The sequence below is a fragment of the Rutidosis leptorrhynchoides genome, chromosome 8, assembly GCF_046630445.1.
Source record: "Rutidosis leptorrhynchoides isolate AG116_Rl617_1_P2 chromosome 8, CSIRO_AGI_Rlap_v1, whole genome shotgun sequence".
Taxonomy (NCBI): domain Eukaryota; kingdom Viridiplantae; phylum Streptophyta; class Magnoliopsida; order Asterales; family Asteraceae; genus Rutidosis; species Rutidosis leptorrhynchoides.
Window position 1 is genome coordinate 341,878,803 of NC_092340.1, and position 27,651 is coordinate 341,906,453.

The window sequence follows — 27,651 nt, forward strand, 5'->3', positions numbered from 1 at the left end:
AATTTAAAGCGTAAAGTAAATAACGATAATGAAATTGTGAATAATAAAAGTGCTATAAAATAAACTTACGATAATTAAAAAGTACGATAATTAAAAGTGCAATTAAATACAATAACAATAAAAATGCGATAATTAGAAGTGCAATTAAATATAAAATAAAGGAAATTAAATATGAAATAAAAGAATTATGCTTATTTAAACTTCCGTAATCATGATGTTTGACGTGTTGATTTTAGTTTTATGCCCATGGGTTAATTGTCCTTTGTCCTGGATTATTTAATATGTCCGTCTGATTTTTGTCCATAACAGTCCATCAGTCATAAATATAAAGTGCGAGTGTCCTCGTCAAATTATCCTTATACCCGAAGTTAAATATTCCAACTAATTGGGGACTTAAACTGTAACAAGATTTTAATACTTTGTTTAATAATTACACCAGGATGTCGACTGAGTGTAACCCAAGGTTTTAATATTTTGTTATCGATTATACCAAGTGTCCTTGTACATAATTTCACCCCTGTTTTAATTATTCTAGTGGCTATTAATCCATTCCCGTGTCCGGTTAAATGAACGATTATTCGTACATATAAATACCCCGCCCATCGTGTCCGATCGAGTGTACATGGTAATTTATAGGGACGCCCAATTGTAAATCTTTATATTAACATTAACAAACTATCATTTAGTTAAACAAATATAAAGCCCATTAATAGCCCATAGTCTAATTTCCACAAGTGTCGTTCTTTTGTCCAAACCCCAATTATCGTACAAAGCCCAATTACTCAATTTTAGTAATTAGCCCAACATCATGATTACTTCGGATTAAATAAGCATAATAATAACTTAGCTACGAGGCATTAAATTAAAAAGGTTGAACATAACTTACAATGATTAAAAATAGCGTAGCGTTACACGGACAGAATTTTGACTTACACCCTTACAACATTCGCTAACATACCCTTATTATTAGGATTAAAATTAAAATTAAAATATAAATATATATATTTACGATATAGATAGAGAGATGGATATATGAATGTGAAAAATGATCAGAATTCGGTTGGCTTTATAGGGAGTTTCAAACTTTGGGGCTCCGCGACTCGCGGCATTTTTTGCCTTCAAACTCCGCGAGTCGCGGAGTTTGAAATTACAGCTCACTCCAGTTTGGAGTCTTTCTTGCCGACGGTTTATTTTATTTATATAATATATAAATAATTATAAGAATTATTTAAATATTATATTATATTTATGTGCATAGTTGACTTGTAATTTTTAGTCCGTTGCGTCGAGCGTTGAGAGTTGACTCTGGTCCCGGTTCCGAATTTTCGAACGTCCTTGCGTACAATTTAATATCTTGTACTTTGCGTTTTGAATCTTGTACTCTTGTAATTTCGAGACGTTTCTTATCAATAATTGGAACCTCTTTGATTGTATTTTGTAATTTTGAGCTTTTTGGTCGTTTGCGTCTTCAATTCGTCGAATCTGTCTTTTGTCTTCACCTTTTATTATTTAAACGAATATTACTTGTAAATAGAACAATTGCAACTAAAAGCTTGTCTTTCTTGAGGAATAATGCTATGAAATATATGTTCGTTTTTAGCATTATCAGTTAGTAACCTACAACTAGTTGTCCACAGTTAGATGTACAGAAATAAATCGATATATATTATCTTGAATCAATCCACGACCCAGTGTATACATATCTCAGTATTGATCACAACTCAAACTATATATATTTTGGAATCAACCTCAACCCTGTATAGCTAACTCCAACATTCACATATAGAGTGTCTATGGTTGTTCCGAAATATATATAGATGTGTCGACATGATAGGTCGAAACATTGTATATGTGTCTATGGTATCTCAAGATTACATAATATACAATACAAGTTGATTAAGTTATGGTTGGAATAGATTTGTTATCAATTTTCACTTAGCTAAAATGAGAAAAATTATCCAATCTTGTTTTACCCATAACTTCTTCATTTTAAATCCATTTTGAGTGAATCAAATTGCTATGGTTTCATATTGAACTCTATTTTATGAATCTAAATAGAAAAAGTATAGGTTTATAGTCGGAAATATAAGTTACAAGTCATTTTTGTAAAGGTAGTCATTTCAGTCGAAAGAACGACGTCTAGATGACCATTTTAGAAAACATATTTACACTTTGAGTTTAACCATGATTTTTGGATATAGTTTCATGTTCATAAGAAAAATCATTTTCCCAGAAGAACAACTTTTAAATCAAAGTTTATCATAGTTTTTAATTAACTAACCCAAAACAGCCCGCGGTGTTACTACGACGGCGTAAATTCGGTTTTACAGTGTTTTTCGTGTTTCCAGGTTTTAAATCATTAAGTTAGCATATCATATAGATATAGAACATGTGTTTAGTTGATTTTAAAAGTCAAGTTAGAAGGATTAACTTTTGTTTGCGAACAAGTTTAGAATTAACTAAACTATGTTCTAGTGATTACAAGTTTAAACCTTCGAATAAGATAGCTTTATATGTATGAATCGAATGATGTTATGAACATCATTACTACCTTAAGTTCCTTGGATAAACCTACTAGAAAATAGAAAAATGGATCTAGCTTCAACAGATCCTTGGATGGCTCGAAGTTCTTGAAGCAGAATCATGACACGAAAACAAGTTCAAGTAAGATCATCACTTGAAATAAGATTGTTATAGTTATAGAAATTGAACCAAAGTTTGAATATGATTATTACCTTGTATTAGAATGATAACCTACTGTAAGAAACAAAGATTTCTTGAGGTTGGATGATCACCTTACAAGATTGGAAGTGAGCTAGCAAACTTGAAAGTATTCTTGATTTTATGTAACTAGAACTTGTAGAATTTATGAAGAACACTTAGAACTTGAAGATAGAACTTGAGAGAGATCAATTAGATGAAGAAAATTGAAGAATGAAAGTGTTTGTAGGTGTTTTTGGTCATTGGTGTATGGATTAGATATAAAGGATATGTAATTTTGTTTTCATGTAAATAAGTCATGAATGATTACTCATATTTTTGTAATTTTATGAGATATTTCATGCTAGTTGCTAAATTATGGTTTCCACATGTGTTAGGTGACTCACATGGGCTGCTAAGAGCTGATCATTGGAGTGTATATACCAATAGTACATACATCTAAAAGCTGTGTATTGTACGAGTACGAATACGGGTGCATACGAGTAGAATTGTTGATGAAACTGAACGAGGATGTAATTGTAAGAATTTTTGTTAAGTAGAAGTATTTTGATAAGTGTATTGAAGTCTTTCAAAAGTGTATAAATACATATTAAAACACTACATGTATATACATTTTAACTGAGTCGTTAAGTCATCGTTAGTCGTTACATGTAAGTGTTGTTTTGAAACCTTTAGGTTAACGATCTTGTTAAATGTTGTTAACCCAATGTTTATAATATCAAATGAGATTTTAAATTATTATATTATCATGATATTATCATGTATGAATATCTCTTAATATGATATATATACATTAAATGTCTTTACAACGATAATCGTTACATATATGTCTCGTTTAAAAATCATTAAGTTAGTAGTCTTGTTTTTACATATGTAGTTCATTATTAATATACTTAATGATATGTTTACTTATCATAATATCATGTTAACTATATATATATCCATATATATGTCATCATATAGTTTTTACAAGTTTTAAAGTTCGTGAATCACCGGTCAACTTGGGTGGTCAATTGTCTATATGAAACATATTTCAATTAATCAAGTCTTAACAAGTTTGATTGCATAACATGTTGGAAACATTTAATCATGTAAATATCAATCTCAATTAATATATATATAAACATGTAAAAGTTCGGGTCACTACAGTACCTACCCGTTAAATAAATTTCGTCCCGAAATTTTAAGCTGTTGAAGGTGTTGACGAATCTTCTGGAAATAGATGCGGGTATTTCTTCTTAATCTGATCTTCACACTCCCAGGTGAACTCGGGTCCTCTACGATCATTCCATCGAACCTTAACAATTGGTATCTTGTTTTGCTTAAGTCTTTTAACCTCACGATCCATTATTTCGACGGGTTCTTCGATGAATTGAAATTTTTCGTTGATTTGGATTTCATCTAACGGAATAGTGAGATCTTCTTTAGCAAAACATTTCTTCAAATTCGAGACGTGGAAAGTGTTATGTACAGCCGCGAGTTGTTGAGGTAACTCAAGTCGGTAAGCTACTGGTCCGACACGATCAATAATCTTGAATGGTCCAATATACCTTGGATTTAATTTCCCTCGTTTACCAAATCAAACAACGCCTTTCCAAGGTGCAACTTTAATCATGACCAACTCTCCAATTTCAAATTCTATATCTTTTCTTTTAATGTCAGCGTAGCTCTTTTGTCGACTTTGGGCGGTTTTCAACCGTTGTTGAATTTGGATGATCTTCTCGGTAGTTTCTTGTATTATCTCTGGACCCGTAATCTGTCTATCCCCCACTTCACTCCAATAAATCGGAGACCTGCACTTTCTACCATAAAGTGCTTCAAAAGGCGCCATCTCAATGCTTGAATGGTAGCTGTTGTTGTAGGAAAATTCTGCTAACGGTAGATGTCGATCCCAACTGTTTCCGAAATCAATAACACATGCTCGTAGCATGTCTTCAAGCGTTTGTATTGTTCTTTCGCTATGCCCATCAGTTTGTGGATGATAGGCAGTACTCATGTCTAAACGAGTTCCTAATGCTTGTTGTAATGTCTTCCAGAATCTAGAAATAAATCTGCCATCCCTATCAGAGATAATAGAGATTGGTATTCCATGTCTGGAGATGACTTCCTTCAAATACAGTCGTGCTAACTTCTCCATCTTGTCATCTTCTCTTATTGGCAGGAAGTGTGCTGATTTGGTGAGACGATCAACTATTACCCAAATAGTATCAAAACCACTTGCAGTCCTTGGCAATTTAGTGATGAAATCCATGGTAATGTTTTCCCATTTCCATTCCGGGATTTCGGGTTGTTGAAGTAGACCTGATGGTTTCTGATGCTCAGCTTTGACCTTAGAACACGTCAAACATTCTCCTACGTATTTAGCAACATCGGCTTTCATACCCGGCCACCAAAAATGTTTCTTGAGATCCTTGTACATCTTCCCCGTTCCAGGATGTATTGAGTATCTGGTTTTATGAGCTTCTCTAAGTACCATTTCTCTCATATCTCCAAATTTTGGTACCCAAATCCTTTCAGCCCTATACCGGGTTCCGTCTTCCCGAATATTAAGATGCTTCTTCGATCCTTTGGGTATTTCATCCTTTAAATTTCCCTCTTTTAAAACTCCTTGTTGCGCCTCCTTTATTTGAGTAGTAAGGTTATTATGAATCATTATATTCATAGATTTTACTCGAATGGGTTCTCTGTCCTTCCTGCTCAAGGCATCGGCTACCACATTTGTCTTCCCCGGGTGGTAACGAATCTCAAAGTCGTAATCATTCAACAATTCAATCCACCTACGCTGCCTCATATTCAGTTGTTTCTGATTAAATATGTGTTGAAGACTTTTGTGGTCGGTATATATCATACTTTTGACCCCATATAAGTAGTGCCTCCAAGTCTTTAATGCAAAAACAACCGCGCCTAATTCCAAATCATGCGTCGTATAATTTTGTTCGTGAATCTTCAATTGTCTAGACGCATAAGCAATCACCTTCGTTCGTTGCATTAATACACAACCGAGACCTTGCTTTGAGGCGTCACAATATATCACAAAATCATCATTCCCTTCAGGTAATGACAATATAGGTGCCGTAGTTAACTTTTTCTTCAATAACTGAAACACTTTCTCTTGTTCATCCTTCCATTCAAATTTCTTCCCTTTATGCGTTAATGCAGTCAAGGATTTTGCTATTCTAGAAAAGTCTTGGATGAACCTTCTATAGTAACAGCTAGTCCTAAAAACTGGCGTATGTGTTTCGGAGTTTTCGGGGTTTCCCACTTTTCAACAGTTTCTATCTTTGCCGGATCCACCTTAATACCTTCTTTGTTCACTATGTGACCGAGGAATTGAACTTCTTCCAACCAAAATGCACACTTTGAAAACATAGCGTACAATTCTTCCTTCCTCAATACTTCTAACACCTTTCTCAAATGTTCACCGTGTTCTTGGTCATTCTTTGAGTAAATAAGTATGTCATCAATGAAAACAATGACAAACTTGTCAAGGTATGGTCCACACACTCGGTTCATAAGGTCCATGAACATAGCTGGTGCATTAGTTAAACCAAACGGCATGACCATAAACTCGTAATAACCGTAACGTGTTCTGAAAGCAGTCTTTGGTATATCATCTTCTTTCACCCGCATTTGATGATACCCGGAACGTAAGTCAATCTTTGAATAAACAGACGAGCCTTGTAGTTGATCAAATAAGTCGTCGATTCTAGGTAGTGGGTAGCGGTTCTTGATGGTAAGTTTGTTCAACTCTCGGTAGTCGATACACAACCTGAATGTACCATCTTTCTTCTTGACAAACAAAACAGGAGCTCCCCATGGTGATGTGCTTGGTCGAATGAAACCATGCTCTAAAAGTTCTTGTAATTGGCTTTGCATTTCTTTCATCCCGCTGGGTGCGAGTCTGTAAGGAGCACGAGCTATTGGTGCAGCTCCTGGTACAAGATCTATTTGAAATTCAACGGATCGATGTGGGGGTAATCCCGGTAATTCTTTCGGAAATACATCGGGAAATTCTTTTGCAATGGGAACATCATTGATGCTCTTTTCTTCAGTTTGTACTTTCTCGACGTGTGCTAGAACAGCATAGCAACCTTTTCTTATTAGTTTTTGTGCCTTCAAATTACTAATAAGATGTAGCTTCGTGTTGCCCTTTTCTCCGTACACCATTAAGGGTTTTCCTTTTTCTCGTATAATACGGATTGCATTTTTGTAACAAACGATTTCTGCTTTCACTTCTTTCAACCAGTCCATACCGATTATCACATCAAAACTCCCTAACACTACTGGTATCAAATCAATCTTAAATGTTTCGCTAACCAGTTTAATTTCTCGATTCCGACATATATTATCTGCTGAAATTAATTTACCATTTGCTAATTCTAGTAAAAATTTACTATCCAAAGGCATCAATGGACAACTTAATTTAGTAAAAAAATCTCTACTCATATAGCTTCTATTCGCACCCGAATCAAATAAAACGTAAACAGATTTATTGTCAATAAGAAACGTACCCGTAACAAGCTCCGGGTCTTCCTGTGCCTCTGCCGCATTAATATTGAAAACTCTTCCGCGGCCTTGTCCATTCGTGTTCTCCTGGTTCGGGCAATTTCTAATAATGTGGCCCGGTTTTCCACATTTATAACAAACTACATTGGCATAACTTGCTCCGACACTACTTGCTCCGCCATTACTCGTTCCGACACCATTTGTTCCTTTCGTTCTATTAAACCCTGGTCCATAGACCTCACACTTCACTGCGCTATGACCATTTCTTTTACACTTGTTGCAAAATTTGGTGCAGAACCCCGAGTGATACTTTTCACACCTTTGGCATAGCTGCTTCTGATTGTTGTTGTTGTTGCGGTTATTATTGTTGTTGGGATGATTGTTGTAGTTGCTGTTGTTGTTGTTGTTGTTGTTGGGCCGTTTGTTGTAGTTGCGATTGATGTTGCGATTGTTAGGATAATTGTTGCGATTATTGTTGTAATTGTTGTTGTTGTTGTATTGGTGATTCTTATCACCGTTTTCCTCCCACTTTCTTTTGACTTGCTTCACATTGGCCTCTTCAGCAGTCTGTTCTTTAATTCTTTCTTCAATCTGGTTCACTAGTTTGTGAGCCATTTTACATGCCTGTTGTATGGAGGCGGGCTCGTGTGAACTTATATCTTCTTGGATTCTTTCCGGTAATCCTTTCACAAACGCGTCGATCTTCTCTTCCTCACCTTCGAACGCTCCTGGACACAATAGGCACAATTCTGTGAATCGTCTTTCGTACGTGGTAATATCAAATCCTTGGGTTCGTAACCCTCTAAGTTCTGTCTTGAGCTTATTAACCTCAGTTCTGGGACGGTACTTCTCGTTCATCAAGTGCTTGAATGCTGACCACGGTAGTGTGTACGCATCGTCTTGTCCCACTTGCTCTAGATAGGTATTCCACCATGTTAACGCAGAACCTGTGAAGGTATGCGTAGCGTACTTCACTTTGTCCTCTTCAGTACACTTACTTATGGCAAACACCGATTCGACCTTCTCGGTCCACCGTTTCAATCCGATCGGTCCTTCGGTTCCATCAAATTCCAAAGGTTTGCAGGCAATGAATTCTTTGTAGGTGCATCCTACACGATTTCCTGTACTGCTAGATCCAAGGTTATTGTTGGTATGTAGCGCAGCCTGTACTGCGGCTATGTTTGAAGCTAGAAAAGTACGGAATTCCTCTTCATTCATATTCACGGTGTGTCGAGTAGTCGGTGCCATTTCCTTCAAAATAGTCAAATGGAACAAGTTAATCATACAGAATATTAAGAGTAGTTAATAGTATTTCGTAGCATAATATGAACTCATTTATAAAAGCTTTTTCTTCATATTAGCGTTTTATAAGTTTAAATTCGGGTAGTACCTACCCGTTAAGTTCATACTTAGTAGCTAATATACAATTCAACTACTACAATTCTATATGAAAAATTTATTATAATAATATTTCGCGTTCAAACTTTTACACAATATTTTACAAACTTACAATACCGCTTATTTTACATATAGCATGAAATATAGCACACAATAAATTTGATACAAGATGGTTGTGAAGATAATTCTAGCTAGTACACAAGTCGTTCAGCAAAGACAATAAAGACACGTAATTCATACGTCCAGAAACAAGTCATGCATTCTGGTTTTACTAGGATTACTTCCCATCCTTGGTCTTGTGGAACATAACCGTTATGGCCGTTGATAAGACAGCGTATTGTAACGTCGTCAAAGGGATGAGGGTTACGTAATGTCCAACAGTCCCGTAACAATCTAAAAACCTCATTTCTTACCCCAATTACCGACTCCGTCACTTGTGGGAACGTTTTGTTTAATAGTTGTAGCCTGATGTTCTTGTTCTCACTTTGGTGAGAAGCGAACATTACTAATCCATAAGCATAACATGCTTCTTTATGTTGCATGTTAGCCGCTTTTTCTAAATCACGAAGTCCAATATTCGGATATATTGAGTCAAAATAATTTCTTAACCCATTGCGTAAAATAGCATTTGGGTTCCCCGCAATATATGCGTCAAAGTAAACACATCGTAACTTATGGATTTCCCAATGTGATATCCCTCATCTTTCGAACGAAAGCCTTTTATAAACCAAGGCATTCTTGGAATGTTCTTCGAATGTTTTACAAACTGATCTCGCCTTAAATAGTTGTGCCGAAGAATTCTGACCGACTCTAGACAAGATTTCATCAATCATGTCTCCGGGTAGGTCTCTTAAAATATTGGGTTGTCTATCCATTTTGTGTTTTTATACTGTAAAATAGACAAGAGTTAGATTCATAAAAAAAATACTTATTAATACAAGCAATTTTTACATATATCATAAAGCATAAGCACACTATATTACATATATTACACCACACGAATACAACTATCTTATTCCGACTCGCTTATTTCTTCTTCTTCGGTTTTGGTTCGTTTTGCCAAGTTTCTAGGGATATATGATGTTCCCTAATACGAGCCGTCGTTTTCCACATTGGTTTAGAAAAACCTGGTGGTTTAGAGGTTCCCGGGTCATTGTTACAACTTAAGGACTTCGGGGGTTGACGATACATATAAAGTTCATCGGGGTTGGAATTAGATTTCTCTATTTTTATGCCCTTTCCCTTATTATTTTCTTTTTCCTTTTTAAATTCAGTTGGGGTAATTTCTATAACATCATCAGAATTCTCGTCGGAATCCGATTCATCGGAGAATTGGTAATCCTCCCAATATTTTGCTTCCTTGGCGGAAACACCATTGACCATAATTAACCTTGGTCGGTTGGTTGAGGATTTTCTTTTACTTAACCGTTTTATTATTTCCCCCACCGGTTCTATTTCTTCATCCGGTTTCGATTCTTCTTCCGGTTCCGATTCTTCTTCCGGTTCCGACTCTTCTTCCGGTTCCTCTTCGGGAACTTGTGAATCAGTCCATGAATCATTCCAATTTACATTTGACTCTTCATTATTATTAGGTGAGTCAATGGGACTTGTTCTAGAGGTAGACATCTATCACATAATATCAAACGCCTTAAGAGATTAATATATCACATAATATTCACATGTTAAAAATATATAGTTTCCAACAAAATTTGTTAAATATATAGTTTCCAACAAAATTTGTTAAGCAATCATTTTTCAAGTAAACACGGTCGAAGTCCAGACTCACTAATGCATCCTAACAAACTCGATAAGATACACTAATGCAAAATTCTGGTTCTCTAAGACCAACGCTCGGATACCAACTGAAATGTCCCGTTCTTATTGATTAAAAACGTTCCATATTAATTGATTTCGTTGCGAGGTTTTGACCTCTATATGAGACATTTTTCAAAGACTGCATTCATTTTAAAACAACCCATAACCTTTATTTCATCAATAAAGGTTTAAAAAGCTTTACGTAGATTATCAAATAATGATAATCTAAAATATCCTGTTTACACACGACCATTACATAATGGTTTACAATACAAATATGTTACAACAAAATAAGTTTCTTGAATGCAGTTTTTACACAATATCATACAAGCATGGACTCCAAATCTCGTCCTTATTTAAGTATGGGACAGCGGAAGCTCTTAATAATCACCTGAGAATAAACATGCTTAAAACGTCAACAAAAATGTTGGTGAGTTATAGGTTTAACCTATATATATCAAATCGTAACAACAGACCACAAGATTTCATATTTCAATATACATCCCATACATAGAGATAAAAATTATTCATATGGTGAACACCTGGTAATCGACATTAACAAGATGCATATATAAGAATATCCCCATCATTCCGGGACACCCTTCGGATATGATATAAATTTCGAAGTACTAAAGCATCCGGTACTTTGGATGGGGTTTGTTAGGCCTAATAGATTTATCTTTAGGATTCGCGTCAATTAGGGTGTCTGTTCCCTAATTCTTAGATTACCAGACTTAATAAAAAGGGGCATATTCGATTTCGATAATTCAACCATAGAATGTAGTTTCACGTACTTGTGTCTATTTTGTAAATCATTTATAAAACCTGCATGTATTCCCATCCCAAAAATATTAGATTTTAAAAGTGGGACTATAACTCACTTTCACAGATTTTTACTTCGTCGGGAAGTAAGACTTGGCCACTGGTCGATTCACGAACCTATAACAAATATGTACATATATATCAAAGTATGTTCAAAATATATTTACAACACTTTTAATACATTTTGATGTTTTAAGTTAATTAAGTCAGCTGTCCTCGTTAGTAACCTACAACTAGTTATCCACAGTTAGATGTACAGAAATAAATCGATATATATTATCTTGAATCAATCCACGATCCAGTGTATACATATCTCAGTATTGATCACAACTCAAACTATATATATTTTGGAATCAACCTCAACCCTGTATAGCTAACTTCAACATTCACATATAGAGTGTCTATGGTTGTTCCGAAATATATATAGATGTGTCGACATGATAGGTTGAAACATTGTATACGTGTCTATGGTATCTCAAGATTACATAATATACAATACAAGTTGATTAAGTTATGGTTGGAATAGATTTGTTACCAATTTTCACGTAGCTAAAATGAGAAAAATTATCCAATCTTGTTTTACCCATAACTTCTTCATTTTAAATCCGTTTTGAGTGAATCAAATTGCTATGGTTTCATATTGAACTCTATTTTATGAATCTAAACAGAAAAAGTATAGGTTTATTGTCGGAAATATAAGTTACAAGTCGTTTTTGTAAAGGTAGTCATTTCAGTCGAAAGAACGACGTCTAGATGACCATTTTAGAAAACATACTTACACTTTGAGTTTAACCATGATTTTTGGATATAGTTTCATGTTCATAAGAAAAATCATTTTCCCAGAAGAACAACTTTTAAATCAAAGTTTATCATAGTTTTTAATTAACTAACCCAAAACAGCCCGCGGTGTTACTACGACGGCGTAAATTCGGTTTTACAGTGTTTTTCGTGTTTCCAGGTTTTAAATCATTAAGTTAGCATATCATATAGATATAGAACATGTGTTTAGTTGATTTTAAAATTCAAGTTAGAAAGATTAATTTTTATTTGCGAACAAGTTTAGAATTAACTAAACTATGTTCTAGTGATTACAAGTTTAAACCTTCGAATAAGATAGCTTTATATGTATGAATCGAATGATGTTATGAATATCATTACTACCTTAAGTTCCTTGGATAAACCTACTTGAAAAGAGAAAAATGGATCTAGCTTCAACGGATCCTTGGATGGCTCGAAGTTCTTGAAGCAGAATCATGACACGAAAACAAGTTCAAGTAAGATACATCACTTGAAATAAGATTGTTATAGTTATAGAAATTGAACCAAAGTTTGAATATGATTATTACCTTGTATTATAATGATAACCTACTATAAGAAATAAAGATTTCTTGAGGTTGGATGATCACCTTACAAGATTGGAAGTGAGCTAGCAAACTTGAAAGTATTCTTAATTTTATGTAACTAGAACTTGTAGAATTTATGAAGAACACTTAGAACTTGAAGATAGAACTTGAGAGAGATCAATTAGATGAAGAAAATTGAAGAATTAAAGTATTTGTAGGTATTTTTGGTCGTTGGTGTATGGATTAGATATAAAGGATATGTAATTTTGTTTTCATGTAAATAAGTCATGAATGATTACTCATATTTTTGTAATTTTATGAGATATTTCATGCTAGTTGCTAAATGATGGTTCCCACGTGTGTTAGGTGACTCACATGGGCTGCTAAGAGCTGATCATTGGAGTGTATATACCAATAGTACATACATCTAAAAGTTGTGTATTGTACGAGTACGAATACGGGTGCATACGAGTAGAATTGTTGATGAAACTGAACGAGGATGTAATTGTAAGCATTTTTGTTAAGTAGAAGTATTTTGATAAGTGTATTGAAGTCTTTAAAAAGTGTATAAATACATATTAAAACACTACATGTATATACATTTTAACTGAGTCGTTAAGTCATCGTTAGTCGTTACATGTAAGTGTTGTTTTGAAACCTTTAGGTTAACGATCTTGTTAAATGTTGTTAACCCAATGTTTATAATATCAAATGAGATTTTAAATTATTATATTATCATGATATTATCATGTATTAATATCTCTTAATATGATATATATATATATATACATTAAATGTCTTTACAACGATAATCGTTACATATATGTCTCGTTTAAAAATCATTAAGTTAGTAGTCTTGTTTTTACATATGTAGTTCATTGTTAATATACTTAATGATATGTTTACTTATCATAATATCATGTTAACTATATATATATATATATATATCCATATATATGTCATCATATAGTTTTTACAAGTTTTAACGTTCGTGAATCACCGGTCAAATTGGGTGGTCAATTGTCTATATGAAACATATTTCAATTAATCAAGTCTTAACAAGTTTGATTGCTTAACATATTGGAAATATTTAATCATGTAAATATCAATCTCAATTAATATATATAAACATGTAAAAGTTCGGGTCACTACAGATCCTGGCGAACCGCGGCCTGACGACACCGCGCAATTAAAAACCGTCCGTTTCGGCCATATCAGGAGAGTTACTAGTTTTTGATGCCGTTGCCGGGGAACTGGTATCAGGCAATACTGCTCTCTATCAAACTTATTCACAAGCATTTAGTGGTGTCTAAGAAAGACAATTATACACGGACTTGGTTATTGTATTTTCTGAACAGTCGCCAATTATATTGGGACCAAAAGGATCCTGCCTCTCCGTAGTCATCCTGGCCACTTGGTTTGTTGAATAGTTCGTGCGGAGCTCTGTTACCGAAATACCAGGGAATCAGAAGCCAGAACCAAAAACATATTCCACCGTAGGATAGTTAGTTAATTAGTTAAAGAACTTTAGATTACTCTAGATTACCTTAGATTAGATTACCTTAGATTACCTTAGATTAGATTACCTTAGATTAACTTAGGTTACAATTAGATCAAATTAGATTACCGTAGAATTAAATTAGTTTAGTTTAGCTTATTATAATTTAGCTTATCTGCGAAAATTTAAAAACAAAAAGGCATACCCAGTGTATGACCCAAACCCGATCTAGACCAGGGCCGTTGTTATTCGTACCTGATCCAGACGCAATAATCTCTAAAGCACGCAAGGAAGCACGAATCAGAAACCAAATGGTGTTACGCGTTACTTTAGCAGAAAATACCAAACCCTCGATTGAAGGTCGAGGAGGACCAATTAGATTTCCAGAGATTCAAGGACACTCGTTCGAGTTAAAACATCACATCATCCAGCTCATTCAGAATAGCTGTCATTTTCATGGATTACCGAATGACGATCCTAATTCTCACCTTGATAAATTCATATCTCCTTCAAACTCCTACAAACAGCCAGGGATAGGACAAGATATAGTTCGGCTATACCTGTTCCTCTATTCTCTCACTCATCATGCTAAAACTTGCTTTGAAGTACTGGAAAAAGATTCCATCACGTCATAGACGAAGATGGCTACTAAATTCCTAACCAAATATTTCCCCCTTCTAAACAAACCAAGCTGAAGAATGACATCATTAACTTCAAACAAAGTTATGATGAATCTCTTTACACTGCATGGGAGCGTTTCAAAACCCTGCTGAAGAAATGCCCTAATCACCAGCTAGAACGGTCAGCCCAAATCTGCACCTTCTACAATGGTCTTACGGTAAATCATAGGACGACGATCGATGCAGCAGCTCAAGGGAATCTGATGAACCAAACCACAGACGAAGCATGGGAATTGCTCGAAAACATGACGATGCATCATCATGACTGGAACAGTGGTGAAACAACTTCATCATCTGCCCCACTCTCTGCACTTAACAATCAAACGGAGGCCATCAAATCCCTCACAGACAAGATGGAATCTCTTGCTAAACAACTCGAAGAATTGAAGACACAGCCGCAGCAGGTTAACCAAGCTCAAGCTTGTGTTAATTGTACCAACCCACAACCTACTGAAGATTATCAAGTTGAGTACGAAAACCCCGACGGTTCAGTCTGTTATGTCCAATACCCAGCTCGTCCACCAAATCCCGGATTCAATCAACCACCCAGGGTTAATCAATTTTAGCGAAGCAATCAACCTTTTCGCTATCACTATCCACCTTACCCAGCCCAACAATCTCAATTGACCTACGATCAACCACTTCCACTCACTGGTCCCCCAACTGAGGAAAATTCCCCTACCACCCAGATTACAAAAGCAGATAACCCCACTCTCGAAGTTGATGATTAGTTAACTCAGTTCATCCAAGGACAACAATAGCTAAATCATAGAACTACAGCTAGGCAAGATCAGACGGAGATACTAATGAGAAATCAATTGGCTCTGCTCAAAAGTTTAGAAACGCAGCTCGGACAGTTATCACAACGCCTTGAAACCGGACCGCAGGGAAGATTGCCAAGTAATACTATCCAAGATCCCCACATAGAAGAGGCAAAGCAAATGGTTTCCGTAATCCCAGAGGAAGAACCACGGAGAAGTTCAACTAGGCTCAAGAACAAATCGACATATACTCAGAAGCTGACCCCTGAAACTCCAGTTCGCGTACCTTATCCTGCTAGGCTACAAGGAGTACCATCCAAGCTTGATTCCTTTAAATTGGATGGCAGATTCCTAGACACCATGTCCAAAGTTCCCAACCAGAAGAGATACATCCGAAGGCTTCTTTCTACAAAGGAGAGGATACCATACTCTAACAAAATTCCACTGAGTGAAGAATGCTCTGCATTACTCAGAAACTCTCTACCACCTAAGCTAGGAGATACGGGCCGATTCGTTTTCCCGTGTTTAATCTACCAATCTGGAACCATTCATGTGCTAGCAGATTTAGGAGCAAGTATCAACCTAATCCCCTACTCTCTCTATAAGAGATTATACCCTACTTGTCGATCATACAATTCGGTATCCTAAGGGCATATTTGAGAACTTCTTGGTGAAAGTTGACAAATTCTTGTACCCTACGGATTTCGTAGTAATGGATATCAAGGAAGACCTACACACCCCAGTAGTGTTAGGAAGGCCTTTTATGAATACGGCTAGGACTGTCATTGATGTGTACAATCAAACCTTGATCTTACGATCACATGGGGAGAGCGTTACCTTCAAAATTGACCAACCAACCGATCTTTCTGGACAGGCAGAGATGTTTGCTATTTCCACCAGACGGATCACTTCTGATGACGAGTCTTTACCACCAGCCGATGATGTCGAGATGGGTGTCGAATCACAGTCTGTAAACGACCCAGAAAAGGAAGAAGAGGATCCCAGCGAAGAAATAGAGGAAGGGGAGGAATCTGAGGAGGAAGAGGAAATGGAAGACGTAAAAGAAACTGCGACAATACCCGTTCCAAGCACTGAGCATCATGAAGAAATAATGAGGCTTGAGACAGAAGATCACAGTTTAATCATTCGCTTCAAGAAGAAGACCGACAAGGCTGAGGTTAACGATATAGAAATTGATCCTGTAAGTATCAAAGTGGAGAATCAGAATACTGAAGAAACCCGTTCATCAGACGCATCCTCAGAGGAACCAGATACTGATGATGACGAGGAAGAGCAACATGAGGACATTCTGAATAACTCACACTCTCCAACCAAACCAGATCAAGGGGAGCCGGACTCTTCTTCAGATTGAATTCCGGTTATATCCACACATGCAGACATGATCACCTTCATCAATGATACCGATGATTTTGAAGACATTCTCGAAGCCATCCGAAAGTCAACCATTGATTTTTCGCTATGCTTAACAGAACGAATTATGGCTATCAGAGAAGAACACCACCTCTATCTCCGAAGAGAAGACAATGATGTTGAAATCCTAGAAGGATGCATTCAAGACTTTATCAATTCTCTTCACGATCATATCTATCACGAAGAAAGGCAACGAGAGCATAATTCAGTGGTTTGTACTATTCTCGAAACAAGATTCTGTCGAGATCAGAAGATCATTTACTCTAGGGTTTATAACGCCTTAGCCGAATCTGTACTTTCGTTCTCACGAAACCAAAAAGCACTACTGACTCTCATCCGGAAGCATATGGATCTTTCCATCGGATGCCCGACTTATCACTCTGATTTGAAAATGGTCGAGGATATTCACAGTCTTTTTGCTCTTCTGGATAGAGATAATTTCGAAAGCACACCAGACAGACTAGTGATTTACGTAACAATTGATCACCACGCTGATCTGATTATCAAAGAGTTACAAGACGCTGTTATGGAGGAAGCAAGGCGAAACAATATGTTCTCTCATATTGAACCAGATCGAGTCAACATTACCACCTATGTTACGAAGCAGCTATCACGTATCTTCCATGAGTCCACAGATCCTAGTTTCACATTTAAAGCTGGATGTCGGGAGATATACTCAAAGACGGTGAAATTAATACTCGGATCAGGATTGCTGTTCACTTCTTTCCAGCTTCGTCTCTTAACTAATCTGTGCAAAGCAACCGACTCCTACTGTGGAGATCACCGTTCTGAAGACTTCGAAATTCTAAAGATACAGTTTCTGACATTATTTGAAGACCTCCGAAATGAGCATCCCATCAGAGAAATCATTAACACCAGCACTGCTTCTATGATTGACATTTATGGGTCAACCAGCAGGGCTGTGGATCATATTCTCACCGGACTTCAAGACTTAGCAAGAGCCGAAACTGCGCACTACTTATCTTTCAGAAGATCTTCAAGAGAAGTACCGGACCTGTTACCACTATTGGTCCGACACTTTCTCAGGATTTATCCACCAAGACTCACATTCCCTCGAGAAGACCAAGATCACAACCATCGGCGAGGAATGTTTGCTTTTTGAAGCATCACTACGATCGAGCCAATGACCTTAAACAAAAGCGCTTCTCGGGAGGCAACCCGTGCAATAAAGTAGAGTAGAAGAATAAAGGGTGATAAATGAGCCGATAAAGAAGCAAGGAAACCAGCCGCATCTGCTAGGGGTATTTCTTTCTTTTCGCTACTAGCTCAAGATTCAAACTATGCCACATCCTAGCTTTTCACTAAGTGTGGGATAACACCCAACTAAAACACTAAACAAATACTCCTAAATCTTCAACTTAAACTCCTAAGTGTGGGATACACTAGGAACATTGAGGACAATGTTCATCTAAGTATGGGATGTTGGTTTCTTTTTATGCTGTATTATAATAAACCATTACGAAGATTCCAAGTCCTTAAGCCAAATTTCAAAATTTTTTGCAAAAAGAAACCCTTTTCGAAAGAGTATTTTTGAAAACCTAAAACGTTTGTCAATAAAAATAAGGCTTAAGTAGGGTAGAAATCTTGTTAGATTGAAATCTGATGCGTTGAAAGAGTACCTTTATTTATGAACGGATTTGAGTTGTTTTGTTACACGAATTGGTTTATTGTATATATGGTATTTTAATGAATTTAGGTTGATTTCACACATATATAGGCAACTAGTCCTATTCGCGTAGTTCAGTTTGTTGGTAAATCTGGTTCGTTCCACAGGGAGATAGTGTTTAATGGTTTTTAATAGTCTTTGAAGTTAAACTTATTTAAAGGGGGTTTTGGATTAGAAATTTATATTTAGCATAACATAATAATAAAATATAACTTATTCTTATATTTAATTGAACTACTTATTAATTAAAATTACAAGATTTCATGATTTATAATTATTAACTTAAAAGTGAATTAATTGAAACTATACTAATTGTGATAAAACAAGTTTATTACTAAATGATAATTAATAAAAATAAAAACTTGTAATAAAATTATATGATTACAATTTTGTTTTGAGCGATAAAATATAATACAAATTTATTTAAATTAACTTAATAATAAATTTTAGTAAGATTAAAACAATTATTAAGGGAACATATAATAATTAATACTAATTATAAATTAATTAATATAATAATAAAATATTTAATTTAAACTTTAGAAAATAAATAAAATTCGGAACAGTGCTGAAATTATACATACGCGTTTCGCCTACGTATATACGCGTTCCGCGTTTAGTTTTGACTGTACGCATTTTGTGTGATGTATACACGATACGCGTAAGTAATATTCGATCTGACAAACAGTACTGGTACAAATTCGAGTATTTTGGTGTATATTTTTATTTTTAGTGAATAATAGTAATACGTAAATAATAATAATAATAATAATAATAATAATAATAAGTATTTTATAATATATAAATAAATGGGAGTGTTCACTTAAATGTGTCACCTATAGATCCATGGATTGTTTTGAGTTTAAGCCCTATTAAAATGTTTTAGTATAAAACTTTATATTTTTCTTTCGAATAAATATAAAGTTATGACTAACTAAATTAAATCTAATTTTCATCGAATTCTATATAGATAGTTACTAGTCCTTAAGTATTTAAATTAAGACCCAACCCAATTTTGACCTTCGCCAAAACCCAAATCATAACGGTTTCTCTTTTTACAATTTCACTATTATATGACTAGTGATATTACCCAAACCACCGAACTTTATTTCTAATTTAGTGTTAGTAAATTATTCATAAATTCGTCTAAATCACTTTTAATGTTGAAGCTTAATTTATATAAATAAAAAATAACTTTCGTTATTTTAATCTAACAAATTAAGTGATAGGGGTTAAATATCCAAGTATATAATAATGGTTCTTTTAATTAGGCTCAATGTTAAAAATACTAAAGTTACATTTTAATTTTATTTTCAAATGATAACAATCCATTTCACTAGGGGCTCTACATCTAAGCAAACACTAGGGAAATTAGCTACTCATTATGCTAGGACAAACATTAAAATATAAATATATAAACATAATAATAATGCTAAAAATTGATAACGATAATTTTAATGGAATATACTTACGAAAATCTTCACTTTCATTAACTTCAAACAGTAGAAAATTACAATAATAACACCCTTTAGCGCGTACAATAATACCCTTAATTGCGAACAATACACCCTTAAAACTATCCTAAATATTGAACCTTAGACTGAACAATAATAGTGGTACTTGAAAATAAAATACAGTAGCTAAAATAGTTGATTGATGTAAATGTTGTTGTATATGGATTTGTGTACTGTGTAAATTGTGTTCCTTTATGCACCCCCTCCCCTTTGATGCACTCCGTATTATATCATTTAGATTGAAGTAGTAGGTGTACATTCTATCTGTATAACAATCCCTTTTTTGCGGTAAAAGACTGAAAATTGTTGTAAAGAAATAATATTAAATCAAAAAGCAACCGTCCCATGTGAAATTGAATTTGAATCTGGACTCGATATTACGCGTTTCGTGTAGAATATCACACGATCCGCGTAGGGCTAAAATACTACGCGTTTCGCGTAGAAAACCACACGATCCGCGTAGGAGTAATCGACAGTTTTCTTAGTTTTATTTTTTCGTTTGTTCTTTGTTGATCCCGTGTTGACGTATATTTACTTGGAACTTTTCATTTGAACTCTTTCTCTTCGATCATCTTGGACTTGCATTCAAGTAACGTTATCACGATATATATTTGGTTTAAATTCGTCGTTTATTATCATTTCTTCAAACTTTAAGCTCGCATTTACTTTTGCCTTTTTTCTCGTGAATTATGCATTTGAGTGTCTTCGTTTTGGTAAAATCCGATGAAATATAAATGATATTGCGTCGAAATATATGTATGTTTAAAGCAATATCAAAATACCCCACACTTGAACGTTGATTGTCCTCAAGCAATTACATCTTCTAAATAGAATCGGAACATTAAATATTTTTCCATATCGAACATTAAATCACACAACACACGCTACACGAAATGAAACACACGCTATATGGAATAAGATGGAAACACTACACAATATTTTGTTTTTATTGGATCACACGCACACCACACGAAATGAAATTCTGACAACAGAAACAAAGTAGAAACTCGTGATTAAGGTTTAAAAATTTGGATCCTTAGGGAAAATTGGACCTTGTGAAAACGTTTTATGATTTTTTAAAAGTCATGCTAGTTTTTACACTAGACACGTTTTCCGGTTTTAACCTCAAATTCCAGTTGAGGGTAACTGAAAACCGTAGTCTCAGTCGGCGATTAGCAAGCTATCCGCCCCCATAATTGAAGTATCATGGAACTTGAAACCGAATGTCCTAAAAATGATTTTACACAATATAATTTATAAAATAGCATAAGTTTTAGAATAAAATTATATCGTGTCCAAATATCATCGGTAAACCATGAGTTTGCATACCTCAATTTGTTATGGCATATGTATGTTGACCGCGGTCAAACATAGATGCGGTTGATCTTTACGGAGATCATCCATCTGGGGATTAGATTCATTAGTCTTAAAATCTAATTTGCAATGTGCCCCCCCCCCCCCCCATTGTACGAGACAGATCCATCTCATGGTTAGGATAAGTCTGACCACCAAAAACCCTATTTGATGCTGAGGTGAGGTGGATTTCCAGCCGATGATAGAGATGACTTTTCAAGATTTTTCGTCAACCTACAGCTGTTCTGGACTACATCTTCTAACATAAGTTAGAAAGTGTGTCATTTTGGAAGACTTTACTTCCTTAAAGGATGGACTTGATTCATCCTTTATTACTCGTATCAATGGGATATTCAGGTTTATACATTCCAAAGCAATGATATCTGCAATAAACTTCATAGAAACACGTGATAAATAGTTTTAAACATATGGGTTTATAAATTCTGATATACTTGGTTTTCTTTTATATATTTTAATCAAATAAACTTATGTATTTTTAATGTATGGAGACAATAATTTCGATTTTTGACACCTAATCTTTAATTGCTCGTAATTACCTTAAAATTGATTAGTTATATTTGTTTAAAAATTGTAAAAATTTTCATAAAAACCACTAAATTATAAGTTCTCAAAAATTTATATACTCCCACCCCACACTTAAGATTATGTAATGCCCTTATTACATAAAATCAGATTAAAATGTATAAATTTGAGAGGACAAAAAGTGTAAAGTGTTTAGAACTTCCTTTGTTAAGCAATTTGAGATTGTAAAATGCTTATTGTATGAACATAGCCAATCCTTTTTATCACAATAATACTTTCGTGTTTCGCTATGTCGAATCTCATCATCGTAAGTACCTGTCAATAAATATGTCAATCACAAACGAGATGGGGTTGTACTTTAGTAGTATAAAAATTTTACCCCACACTAAAAGTTTTTGTATATATAAAATATATAAAAGTAAAAGTAAATTAACACACCATAAAAATTATTTTACACAAACAAATACAAAATAAATTATTCTAAAATTAAAAAGAAAACTAGAAAAATGACCACGCAGGGCCTCCCTGATCTTCCTGTTCCTGTTGCTATTGCTGTCGATGTTCATTTAGGCGTTGTTCCTCGTAAAAACGCCTATAGGCTTCCTGACTTGCGGCTAGGGCAGCGTTGGGGTCATAAGGTGGAGGTAGAGGGTCACCGTGTGCTTGCCATTGGGGGTATGAAGGAAAGGCTGAGGGTGTGTAAGCCTGTGGGTTAGCTGCGTATAAATATGCCTGATGATGCGCCCACTCTAACTGTGCTCCCTTGCCCCTCTGATCGTAGCTGATGTTTTTCTAGAATATTACCTTGATCTAATTGGGTTGCCCTTACATCCCCTAACTGTCGAGATAAACTAGTGTATTGGTTTTCTGATCTCTGTCCTCATGTTTCATATGAGTTTCTTACGTCTAAACTCAATGAATCAAATGAATTTTGTAGCATATCGAAATCAGAAATACCTGCACTTGATGAACTAGCCTGATCTGGCTGTCTTCATCTCCTCCTAGTTTCCCTCGCGGGTTCTCATCCTCCTCCATAGGAGCGGAAGCAACAACTTCTTGTCGTCTTAAACTAATTACCCCGCCCCTCACGTGTATAGCCTTTGCCGTCCTATACACCTCCAATCCTAAAGTTTTAACAGCTTGATCTACCCGTTGGATTGGAGGTTCTAATTCACTCGGGTCGAGTTCGAACTAGTTTCCTAGACACGTGATGTAGTGACCCCCTGACATGTCACTTGTCCCTCTACCACCTTTACCAACATAGGCCAAAAAGTAAGCAACTCCATAGGGTATACTAACAAATGTATCCCTATCTCTGATCGCATCTAAATACCAAAGGTCGATATAATTAATTTTATCTGTATTACTAAATGACCTTTGGTTTATTGCGTTCGCTATAAATTTATGAATTATTCTAAAGCGAACATCAGTGATCTTTAGGTATGATTCCTGGCCTGGCTCATATGTATTCCTTCGAGTAAAAGATTGCCAGACTCTCGAAGAATCATAATTTCCTGTATATCTTGCCCCTGTAAAAATATACTCCCTAAAATCGGGAGCCAACATCTCCTCAACGGTGTAAATCCCTAATGCGTCAGTCACGTTGCTTAGGGACATACTTCTATCTACCCCACCCAGTCGAAATTGTAGAAAATTAGGGTCATTGATAGTTTCTGGGTGTAAACTCATTCTAACGGTAGAATAGAACTCTAAACACCATTCTCTATATACAGGGCTATTTAAATTAAACAACCTCTCAAAATCATTAAAAACCAAAGTCATTCCAAATTCGTTTGTGAAACTTTGGTTTAAAATTCTTTGTTCATCTAAGTTGAATGGGTGTCCTAAGGGAGCCCAATCCACAACGTATACTGGAGAGATGTTTCTGTTGACTAGAGAAAGTAAGTCCTTAACCTTTTGTAATTGGTTAGGTAAATCATAAGGAAATCTTAGGTTCGAGTGCATGTTCTGAAGTTGTTGTTACATTTTCGGTGTTACTTGTTCTTCCCCTTGTTGTTGGTTTACAGATCTCATTCTAAATAATCCATGCATAACATTTTAAAACAAGAGAAATCGTCCCAATTAGGTATGTTAATGTTAGCAAAGAATTCATACTCAACATACAAGCTTGTTTCAACACCACATGAATCAATATTTCAACAACAGTTTACTTCTAAAAATTAAAACAAACAAAAATAAATCAAAAATTCATAATCATAAATCAAGTTTCTAAAACAAAGTTTAATTCACAAGTGGAACACGCAATTAGCTAAGCATATATAATCCAATTCAATCACATTGCGTATATTCCAGCTCCTAATCATCATTACAATCCATACTTGTTTCATGACAATTGCAAAAATTATGAAATTTACACGAAAATTAAAATCACAAAATCAAACAATCAAACTTATATTCAAAGGTTCTACTACTATCAAAACATTTAAAACATCTAATTAGACCCAAAATAACACAATTCAATAGCAATTCCTCAATTTCCCCAATTTCTACAAACCCTAACTTTTCAATAATCAATTAAACATCAAATTTTCATGCTAATCGGGTTTAATAACATACTACCAACATAGCCATAGCAATAATCAAGCAAAATTTAACAATAACAAGCTCTAAATTCGGATTAAAGCTAAACAAATAAATAATGAAAAATTTGAAGAACAAGTGGTAAAATGGGTTTAGGACCCTTACCAATCTCGGCATGTTGAAAGGTGGAAGAATTGGGGAAGATTGAGAGTGTTAATTTAGTTTTTGGGTGTGATTTTGCTGATTTTCGTGTTCCTCCTTCGTCCACAGGAAAATGAAAATAAGAATGAAGTGTGGAGGAGAAGCTGCTGGTCGATCTGATTAGTATCTGATTTTGACCTTACGCGTTTCGCGTAGACTTCAATTATACGCGTTACGCGTGGATAGCCACACGGTCCGCGTAAGTGTTTGGCCCCCCTTTTTTTTTTAACTTTATAAGTAATTAAATTTTTAAGATTTCTTTTATAAATTTATATTTGTTGTTACGGAAATTTTGGTTTATTATACCTAGTCTTTATCCGTTTATAAATTTTTAAATTCAATTATAAAATTTAATTCTTTAAAAGTTAAAGTTTTTAATATTTTACGAAAACAACTTAGAAAAAAAAACACTATATATTTTTTTCTATATGTATATACTTTCAAACCAACTAATTTTCAAACTTAAAACTTTGTTTCCTATCAACTAGGTAGAGATAATCTCGGTTGTTACACCTATCATTACCCACGACAAAGTTTACAAGTTATATATTTTTACGGTTATTGATAAAAAAGTATATTTTTAGTAGTTTTAATTTTTCTTTTGTTTTGTGGTTTACTATTTAAAAGATATATTATGAATCCAACAATTAATTTCATGCAATTTGAAGAACGACAATTTAGTTGTTACACTTAACATTATCGTTTTCAATGAAAATAGGTTAAGCTCAAGGTTTATCAATTTTAAATGGTAGACCTTTTTTTAATAAAAACACAACAAACAAATACAAACTAAAACACACCAAAACATAAACACACAAAAATGCACAAAAATATAAAAAATACACAAAAACACAAAAATGCACAAACACACAATTGGCGAGAAAAAGAATTAGATAGTGAAACCACGTTGACTCGCCTCGTAGTAGAGTTGCACCATTTCGCCCCCCATGGCTTCGTTGGAGTAACCTCGTTGGTTTAAGAGGTTTTCCTTTGAACATTTAAAAGGCCCTTCTCGGCACAAGGTTACGTACTCGTAATTAGAGTCCGTCTGGTTCTTTAGGCAATTTCCGTAATGAGCTGGTTTTCCACATTTTACACACTTGCCCAAATAACGCGCTCGACGTTTCTTAGCTGATTTTGATTTTCCTTTGGCATAATTTTTCTCGTTAAGTTTTTGCCTTATTTCTTTACTCGCCTTATCGCATCTTCTCTTTATATCTAAAACCACATCTCTTGGTAAAATTTTATCGCACATCAAAAAGAAATGGTTGTAGACATATTGATTGCGCATCTTGAAAATAAACAATAAATAAAAACGAGAAAAAAAATAAAAAGGTAAAATGGAGGGAGAAGACTAGTTCTTTAGTGTCTGCTAGGGAAAGACCGAACAAACCTCACTCTTAAAGATGAAAATAAAGTTCGAGAATGGAGATGAAAAACCTTAAAGTTACCCTGAATTTACTTGTCCTTAGGGTAGAAGGTGATCTCGTCTCTTTCCGTAGTATTGATTCCTTCAAAGTATAATTTGAGTCGATGACCGTTCACTTTGAAAGTTCCACCGTCTTTTCTATATAATTCTGCATATCCAGATGGAAAAACTTGTTTTATTATATATGGCCCAGTCCACCGGGATCTAAGTTTCCCATGTGAAAACTTAAAACGTGATTGGAATACTAATACTTTATCCCCTTGTTCAAATTCTTTCTTTTCTTTTAACCGTGCATCGTGCCATCTTTTAGTTTTTTCCTTGTATGTTTTAGAGTTTTCATACGCTTGTAGTCTTAATTCATCTAATTCATTCAGTTGCAAGAATCGGTTTTCTCCGACTTTCACAAGGTTGGTATTACATTCTCTCAGAGCCCAGTATGCCTTGTGTTCCACTTCGACAGGTAGATGACACGCCGTACCATAAATTAATCGGAAAGGTGTAGTACTAATGGGTGTTTTAAATGCGGTTCTAAATGCACAAAGCGCATCATCTAGCTTTCGATGCCAGATTTTTGGATTATTTTTAACCGTTCTTTCTAAAATTCGTTTAAGACCTGTGTTTGTGTTTTCAACTTGGCCACTCGTTTGAGGTGGTAAGAAGTTGAAAAACGATGATTAACTCCGTAATTTTTAAGCACTTTCTCGAGTAGTTGATTTGTAAAATGAGTTTCACGATCACTCATTAATGCTTTTGGAATCCCAAAACGCGAGAAAAGATATTTAAGAAAGCTGACAACAACTCGAGCATCGTTAGTGGGTAGGGCTTTTGCTTCAGCCCATTTAGAAACGTAATCGACTGTCACGAGAATGTATTTGCATTTGTTAGAAGCGGGGAATGGACCCATGAAGTCAATACCCCAAATGTCGAATACTTCGCATACTAGGATGCTTTGTTGTGGCATTTCGTCTCTCTTAGATATATTTCCAGATCTTTGACAAGCATCACAAGTTTTTACCATATTGTGTGCATCTTTAAAAATTCTAGGCCAGTAAAAACCTGAGTCAAAAACCTTTTTGGCTGTATAGCTTGGTCCAAAATGTCCACCAGCCGGTCCTTCCTGACAGTGCTCTAGAATTTTTTGCGCTTCTTTGCCTTATACACAACGACGAATAACTTGGTCAGCCCTTATACGAAAGAGGTTAGGGCTTTCCCAGAAGTAAAACTTCAGATCAGCAAAAAATTTCTTCTTTTGCTAATAAGTTTGATTTTTAACAAGAATTCATGCGGCTAGATAATTAGCATAGCCCGCAAACCATGGAATTTCTTCTTCTGTTTCAATTCTCATAAGGAACTCGCCCGGAAAAGTATCGTGAATAACAGATTCGTCGAGTGTTTCTAAGTTAGAATT

At 35.0% G+C, this 27,651-nt stretch overlaps 1 non-coding gene across 1 annotated transcript; it reads right to left on the reverse strand.

The window, feature by feature from the left end:
• Positions 1-14,791: 14,791 nt before the first annotated feature.
• Positions 14,792-14,898, reverse strand: LOC139865443 (small nucleolar RNA R71). Its single transcript, XR_011764963.1, has one exon. It is a non-coding gene; the product is annotated as a small nucleolar RNA R71 (small nucleolar RNA).
• Between the last annotated feature and the right edge of the window lie 12,753 nt (positions 14,899-27,651).